The 8835-nt window shown below is 47.8% G+C and overlaps 1 non-coding gene across 1 annotated transcript; it reads right to left on the bottom strand.

The window, feature by feature from the left end:
- Positions 1-2706: 2706 nt before the first annotated feature.
- On the bottom strand, positions 2707-2809 carry LOC149335722 (U6 spliceosomal RNA). The gene has a single exon (XR_016284674.1). It is a non-coding gene; the product is annotated as a U6 spliceosomal RNA (small nuclear RNA).
- Positions 2810-8835: the final 6026 nt, after the last annotated feature.

The raw sequence follows: 8835 nt of genomic DNA, 5'->3' as shown, positions 1-8835 counted from the left end.
GCTGCTGAGAGTTCATTGCATGTTTTATGACATTCTGCCTTGGCATGCACACATCTGTAAGACTAGGTACAATCGTCAGCACGCTTAACACGAACGCTCGAGCGCGTCTTCCAGACATTAGCGGCGCTGGGCGCCGGCCGCTGCATCTGATACATTATTAGAGTGGAAGTAAAACACGAGCTGTCTCCAACCGCCGCAAACACACCGTGCAGTATGGTCTCAGACTCAGCGCCCAGCACTCAGGAGCTGTAATATCAGAGCAGGATGCGCAATCGAGCGTTCGTGTTAAGTGTGCTGACGACGGTACATCGAAGCATGCGACCAGCAATACTGCTGGAGTACCTTCTCGTGATTTCCGCCTTCATTATCAACCAGGTTATAGGCAGCATTCACATCCAGAAACGAGTGTGGGAAGGTTTAGTAGTAGTTACAACCTGCAACCCCTTGTTAATTAGTATTTATCTGAAGTGTACAGCTTATCTGTGCAGATGACACATACTTATCCAAAATACCAGCAGATGCATAGCCTTGACATTGTTTTCCGCTCAACATATTTCTTTGTGGGTTCACATACACTTCGCCGTTGTAGATATATGATGCACTGAACAATAAAACCAATGCAGGAAAACGGTTAAACTGAAATGGACATATGTTTAGTCCTTTACATGCCAGCATATCTTGTTCTGTGGTAATGGAAGGGGTAATCATAAATCTACCCGCATTGTCCAATGAGCTTGTTTTTCTGTCGCAGGACAGATAAAAAGGAAACTGAAAAAATAAAAATAAAAGCTATCTCCAGCAAGACTGGGCGTTTGTGTGCATGACTAGGCAAGAGTTGAGGAAGGAGGTGATGGGAAAGTTGCGAAAGCTAGGCGCCAGCGATCAGTATTTCAGTCACCTTCGTCTGGAAAAGTTTTCTGCTTCATAACCGCTGTATGAGGGCTTTTCCCCACGGTTTACGGCGTCTGTTGTGTGTCTAGTTGCTGCCGAAATCACGGTGGTGTAACACAGTTTTTTTTTATAGGAAAACGTAAAAAAAAAACGCGCAATAATGCTTCACAAAATATACCATTAAGCTTGACACCGCCACGCAACTATCTCGCAAATTGTCGTAGCGTAAGTCCGAAATAAATCGCCACGACCTTGACAGGCGTCCGTCGCTCTAGCGTTGCTCCATCGGCTGTGCACCCAAGTCTCTGGCAGCTGCAGCGTCGACCCTTGGCGAGTCTTTCCGTTTGGTCGCGAAATAGCGAAGCGGGAAATAAATCAGGTGCGGCACCGCCGCTATGATGAGCACCTTTTTCCACGTGAGCCTCCATCTGACCATCTTCGACATGGCTGGAACAGCTGTGACAGTCACCGACGGCCGTCGAACGAATGAATGGATGAAGCCGGGAACACGGCGGCACGTAATAATGTCGGCTTGCAGTAGCTAGCAGAACCAGGCAGTTTGCTTTGTAGTACACCTTCTCGTACTAAGTCGACATTCCCTGTCAGCGGTCCAGGATTTTGATTATGGGGATCATGACAGATGACGACAGAGGTGAAGAGATTCCGCAACTTTGCCGTCAGCTGCCAGGGGCCATAGCAGCGGTCCCGTGCATATAGGGCGCATGGCTATTTCGAGCTTGTACTCGATGCGATGTTCATGCGACTGACACTCAAGCCTCTAAGCTGTGTAAGCCAACCTTTTTAGATCTAAAAACGTTGGTGTAAGCTGCGTGAGGCACAAACAACTTTTTCATTTCAATGAGAAAACTCCGCATTTCGGAAACAAGTTCCGGTAAGTAGTACGAGTCATCATGCGGGTTCGACTGAAGCGCTAATCATAGCTATGTGATGGGTAGTGAACCTTATTACCGGATTATGACGAGCGCGATAAATTATTTCCGTCTGGAGAAATCGTGTGCTTATTTTTTGAGCAGCTGCAAGGCAAATAGCCTTTTGTGTGGACATTTGTGCAGAATAGCTACATAACACAAAAAACAACCAGCAACCCTGAAAATTATGATTAGTTCACGCGGACAGGCCGCCTTGCATACTCTAAAACTAGTTTATTTTAATATAAGTCTTAGCAATTGCTTATTTAAGTTAACAATTCCCTGTGCTGTAAAACAGAAATTCAATGATAAAAACTTTATCAATAACAGTTCTAAGATTTTGCAGTTATTTTGATAAAAATTAGAGCTTGTGTATAAAAAGGCACTCTCTTAGCTAGCCTATATATAAAGGGTCGAAAGCATGTAGCTTATCTGCAGGTCGGTCCGGATCCCGTGAGCTGCCTCTCCGTCATGTTCTTTGTAAGGATATAGAATCTGTTGAATCACAACTCGACGGGAGTATTCGACCGATCTTTTTGGTTTTTACTACAGGACAAAGCCTTTTTTTTTTTACGACTCTCCGAAAGCCGCCAAAGGCAAGGTGTTTGCAGGGCTGGAGTTTTTGTCGGAAAACTTAGCCGCAGACAGCGGCTTGAAACCATTTTGAATATCAGGTCCCCCCCATTACTGACGTGGTGGCGACTAATTGCACACCGTGAGCACGAGACGCAACTTTTTTTCAAAATGGTGATTTCAAAATGTCGCCAAGGGGAAAAAAAAAAAAAAAACGTGCTCCAGGATTTACTCAAAATTCACACTGTCAATCTACGCGGCGCAATGTTTTTCAAGATAGCCTAAATTTGTAATCATTTGTCTGGAAGTAAAAAAAAATGTGGAACGCTTCACGATTTTGCGTGTCATCCTTGCGCAGGGGCCATGCTAATCTTCTCTGTATCGTTCCAATTTTAGTATATGTACTTTGGAAGTACAACCCGCTAACTTGTGTTCAGGTATATATAGTCCCATCAGAACGACAGAAAAGTATGACGGTGAGCGTTGGTTGACATTTCATAATAAGGAAAAAATGTTATTCAATTTTGTTTTCTTGACACAAAAATTGGTAGTGTCTCTTTCTTCCGCATATGATGTTTAATTGAAATTAGTATTTTAAAACAAAGCGTCTCTGAATCGCTCATTTCTTTGGTGTCTTTTATGGACAATAAAGCGTTTCCGTGGCTTCACCTCAGTACCTTGCCGTTGTGCTGCCATCTAGGGGATGTTATTATAATTAAAACACTACCCGCGTAAATTTGAAATCAAATTTCACGATCCTTTGGTAGCTGCGCTTCATGAAGGGGAAAGCATATGCGTGCCAGGGGTGGATTTGTAGGGTCCTGTCGGGCGGAGGGGGTCGGGGGGGGGGGGGGGGGATCTTCCGTTTCAACCATGCATTTCTTGCAATTTTTTCGCAAACGAAATGGGGCTCAATACGGTTTCTGCTCTGTTTTTCATAGCTTCGGAGCGACTCGTCAGTCTCGGCAATGCTAATAGATAATGGGGTGCCGATCAGCCATGTGGTTAATGTGAAGGTTTGGTTTATTGGTTTAGTGGGGTTTAACGTCCCAAAGTGACTCAGGCTATGAGGGACGCCGTAGTGAAGGGCTCCGAAAATTTCGACCATCTGGGGTTTTTTGACGTCAAGTGGTCGAAATTCCGGAGTCCTCCACTATGGCATCCCTCATAGACATCGCGCAGTACACGGGCCTCTAGAAGGGAGGAGTGAAAGCCATCTTTGTAAACCAAACATTAGGAGCAGACGGCAGCGTCGCTGTTGCTACTTTGAAGCGTTTTTTTTTTTTTTCTGTCATTCACCGTTTGCTTACTCCAAGCAGCTAGATGTTGCAGCCCCGAAGCAGCGTTTACCTGATGAAAACGAAAGTCGGCAGTGAGCAGCTGCGTTTTCCGTGTGTAAATTTTTTCGAGATGCAGATGCTGACAGGTGTCTGCGACGTGCGGTACGAAGGACTAGGCCGACAACAGATACCTATAGCATAGCACGTACCGCTACCGCGAGCCACCACTGCGCATGAACAGATGGGTCAGAGGACGCCAGATGGCACCATGTTCCAGCCAACAGCCAACACTAGCATATACAGTAACTCTAGCCAACACCATGCTACCCTGCCGCGTCGGGACCAATCAGCGCGCGCGCAGTGCGGGGTGCGGTAGGCAGTAGGCGGTAGTGGGCGGTAGCGGTACCGCCACTGTACCGCTGCCGCTTACCGCGCCCCGCCAAACCACACCGGTGATTGGCACTGATCTACTGACGAACACCTACTGGTGTCCCGCAATGGCTGCTTGCTATGACCTGAAAATGAACCATTTTTGCGCACACTGTCACGAGCTCTGTTCTATATCCCACGTGGTGTGGGCCTATCAAACAGGGGCGTAGCCAGGGGGGGGGGGGGGGGGGGGGGGGGGCTACATCGAAATTTTTTCGAACTGTCACCGACCGCAGCATGGCCCAAGTACATATCGCGACTTCTGCTATCATAGTTTTCTTTTTGCCCGGATCGTCTGTCTTTCCGTGTGTAAAGTTTACTATCTGTGATTGCGCAAGATGCTTATTTGCCTTGTTTGACGCATCACATAGAGTGGCTTTTGCTCAGATACGTATATTTAATAGCATACGCGTCTATTCTAATACGTTCGATATACGTTAGACATTCTAATACGTTAGACATATGTGTCTATTAGGCATACGTGTCTATACGGAGACATACGCGTATTTAAATATCTTGATGCGAGGTTTTGTGTATACGTTGACTGTTTCCAGTGACAATTCTCTGTCCTTTATCAAGCTGTATCTTCGCATTTCTAATACTCCATTTTATCTTCGCACTTCTAATGTATATTTTGCAGAACTCCTCGTTTATACATGTGCTCGCTGTTGCGACTGAAATTTCGGTGCAATTACTCGCAATACATCACCGGTGACAGCTGCTGCTGCGCAGTACAATGGAACGAAGGACGGCGTCACTGAGATTTTTCCCTGGCCGTTGCATATGTACAAAAATGTAAAGGCTCTTAAACGACAAAGATTCTTTAAAATATTTGCCCTCTACTTGCTCATTTTATGGCCTTTCATTTTTCATATCAGCAGCCTGCACTGCTTTGCTGCATGGCTTCGGATTGATATAGTTCTAGACTTCGTCAGCTCGTGCGCTCCATCCTCCAGCCGCGGATAGTGTACCAGGCCCAATTTCATCGCCTCACCCGTCGACAGTGGGACTCCCTTGAATCAATCAATCGAGAGGCTATGCGTGCCATAACTTATCTTCCTCGTATCACACCCATACCCATTCTGCAAGAGTACGCTCAACTTAATACTTCAATTAAGTGAAATCATCGACCAGCGTGAGGCAAACAAAGCACGCAAGATGTCGCTTCAGCTTCATCGTTTACAGAGTCTTCCTCCATGGTCATATACTGTCAACTCACAGACAATCGCTCCTCTGCTTCGACGCCGATATCAGCCGCGCATCTTCCTTCAGGGTGCGCGATATACACCGATGCATCACACACGGCACTGCAGGGAGTTACCGCAGTTTACAGTCCCTCCCATCCTCATCTTAACTCCCGCGCTACATATAGCGCGGATACCTGCTCCCCCCTTGCCTTGTAGCTTCAAGCGATACACAATGTCATTGCTTCCCTTCCACTCGTACCCACTTTCGATATTGTTCACATTTACACCGACTCCCTTGCCGCCCTTAAACAGCTTAAGGCTGTCCGGCGCACATTCCAAGTTACACAATCCATTCACCAACTTTGCACAAAATACCCCTGTCCTGTGCGAATACACTGGATTTGCGGCCATGCCCAGGATCCACATAATATTCATGTGAATGAAATGACACACCTTGACACACCAGACATCCTGCCACCTAACCCCTCTTCCCGCAGATCCGTTCCTGTCCCATGTTTCCGAGAAAGAGGCTTTGCGTCAGCGAACACGTGCTCTAATTCCTCCGTGTTCGTACCCTCTCCCCCGGAGTCTCACTCGGGAGGAGGAGGTATCTGTGCGCCGGATTCGGGCAGGCTTCTGTGCGTCATCGGTGGCGTGACAAACGTTTCCAAGTGACTGACAAGTGTCCCCGTTGTGGTGCTGCGCCAGACCAGTGCGACGAAAAACACTTGCTATGGACTTGCCCGGCTACAGCTTCCGTGAGACGACGCTTCCTAAAAAAGGTATAGCCTGCGATGGGACGTTGCAGGCGACTATCGCAAGTGGACTCATGATAATCGCTTTATCGTCAACTTTTGCCACTTTTTAAGCGAGGCTTGTTTACACTCTTTCTTATAACTTTCTTTCCCTTTTACATTATGCCTAATGGCAAACACCTCGAATAAAAAAAAAAAACTTCGTGTGATATTTATTAAATACGCAAAAACATGGAAGCATTGGTATCAGTTATGTCTGCCACGATTTTTACGACATACGAATACATTATTTTATTTTTAAAAATGAATATTTCACTTGTACAGACAGTGCGTAGCGTTATCTAATACACAATGACATTGTCACTGGCGACGCAGTTATTATTTTTGCGTTTGACCCTCCACAATTAAGTTCTATGTGGAGGCCGCGCTGCAACATCCTGACACTCGCCTCTCGAAGAGCCAGTGATGTTTATCGCTTTAAACAAAAGTGCTTTGAACTTAACTCCACAGTACAGCCACTTTTGTACAGCTGCACTGACAATTAAGAAGCACGTAAAACAATTTTCGGGCTTCTTGTTGGCATAGTATATTTAAAGATGCACAGCGCGAGAGCGACTGACGAGAAGGATGAATGCTGCAGCGCGTGCCTACTTCGATGTGCACAGCGCAAGCGAAATTGTGAACGAGGAAGACGAGCTGAGGGCAAGGGCTATTAGAAATCAGCTGCATCAAGCATCACGAATAAAAGCCCATTCAGGCATAATGTAGTACAATACGAACAAATACTTTATACACTCCGTTGAAAAAGCAGTGTCATACCTTTTGGAAGCGCTGATGTGAACCAGAACACCGTCGGCGCCTCACCAGAGTGTAGCCACGCCATCGCTTCGGTCCGATAGAAAAATAATTAGCTAAAGTGGTCACACTGCCTGGTACAAGTTTCCACCTATTCTTTCTTAAATTTACCCCCTTCCCCCCATTTATTTTTATTTTGCTTTATTTGACTACACACTTTGACTGCCGACTTTGACTGCTTCTTTAGCACGACTCTCTCTCTGCTTCGATAAGTTCGGTTGTGTCCATGGCTCTGTTCGCAGTAATGAGGTATGCAATGTGGTCATGATGATGATGATGTAGCCTTGCCTTTGCAACGGGCGGGCGCCTACCAAATGTGCCCTGGCTGGACAACTATTTTATTAGTTGTCGTCTGCTCCAAAAGGGGGCGTCAGGCATCCGTGGGTGACCTCCATTTCTCCATGGTGACCTCATTACTTCGAATCCGCGCACTCTGACGTCATAACCATTTCGACCAACCGAAAAGCGTGACACCTCTGCTGACAACCTTCTGTCGACAACGATGAGGCATTAAAGGCTTTCGCCTTAAAAAAGGTCAGCAATGTTCTACAGATAAGCGGGGCCGGGGGTTTCTAGCGCGCTTGCTGGAACAGCCAAACTCTCTCCCGATAACTCGGAAGCACATCATGATCGGCGCCACTGCAAAAATTTGCAGAGCGCTTGGCCACGCGCTCGAGCGGTGTAGCTCGCGATCCGCCGGAACTTTTTCCCGACGTGGGGGCACTAACCCTCTCGCGGTAAAATAGGAGAGTGAAAAGTTGGCTCTGATCTGGTGTATTGCGCCCAAAACTTGTTTCGCTTGCTGAGGTTGATGATGTTTCATGCCTCGACCGAAAATTCTCATACTTAGGATATAATATTACTATTTAGCGGAAGCTCAGCCCGCCGTGCTCGGCAGACTTCTGCATCGCAGACTGAAGGGGAGGAATTCACCGCTGGTCCCCTCCCTATCGACGTCGGTCTAAACTGGCATCGTTCACTGGACACAAGTCCAACGGCTTCAGAGACAGGTGGAAATGTGAAGGAGAACTGAGGGAGCGCGGGCGCCGCCATTGACTTAATTGGTGTGTCCTCCCACCCTCCCCACGTCTCTGATTAGCCTCCTTTCTTCCACTCCCCCCCCCCCCCCCCCCCCCTCTTCACATCCTACTTACTGCCTCACACTGATGCAAAGATGTCAGCCAAACAGGCCAGTGCATACTTTCCAGCACGTCAGCGGAACATGATAAACAAAACACGCAACCTTCCCTACGGGTTACGGCCGACGTATACCTACCAGTGAGTTTATTGCTATCTTTATGCGCAATCGGTATCCGCTAACCATCACACATATGCCAAGAATGCATGCACTGGTCCTCCTAAACACGCAAGCGACACTTGACAGAGGGGTTCATGGCCGTCCCGACCTTACAGTTAAACGCGCGCGCAAAGCCGACACTGTGCTTCAGGGGCACGCTGCACATCCGCTCGCCGTCGCTGTCACCGCAGAAGAGATAGCATCCGAACGAAAAGAACGCCTGCTCTGCCTTCAGGGGTCCGACGTCAGAGAGTGAGTCCGCCTGCGCAGTGCTTTCCCGACCTCTTCTCAGGAGCTCTGAAGCGGCCAGCACTCCAGCTACGCCGGCCTGTAGTCCGATGTCTGGAGACGCGTCCCGGTCCCGGCTCGCGGCCCTGAGACACTCGTGGTTCTGCTCGTATATTGCCTTTCGTGCTGACCGGCTTCGATCGACGTAGTCCAGGAACACGGCAGCTGCTATCCTTGCGCCCAGACCCGCGAACAGGAAGCTCTGGGGAATATCCCGAACGTACCATGGGAAGGTCAGGTGGTAGGGAGTAAGGCGCCATTTTAAAAAGGCCGGGGAATACTGTCCTGTGCCTTCGTTCCCTTCAAGTTCAAAGTCGCTGTAAGGAAACCCAACTCTTCTTGCGTGAGCTG

Source organism: Amblyomma mixtum, chromosome 7 (assembly GCF_055824585.1).
Source record: "Amblyomma mixtum isolate Tamu chromosome 7, ASM5582458v1, whole genome shotgun sequence".
In the NCBI taxonomy this organism is placed as follows: domain Eukaryota; kingdom Metazoa; phylum Arthropoda; class Arachnida; order Ixodida; family Ixodidae; genus Amblyomma; species Amblyomma mixtum.
The sequence above is the reverse complement of the archived record's forward strand: the minus strand, read 5'-3'. Positions and strand labels throughout refer to the sequence as shown.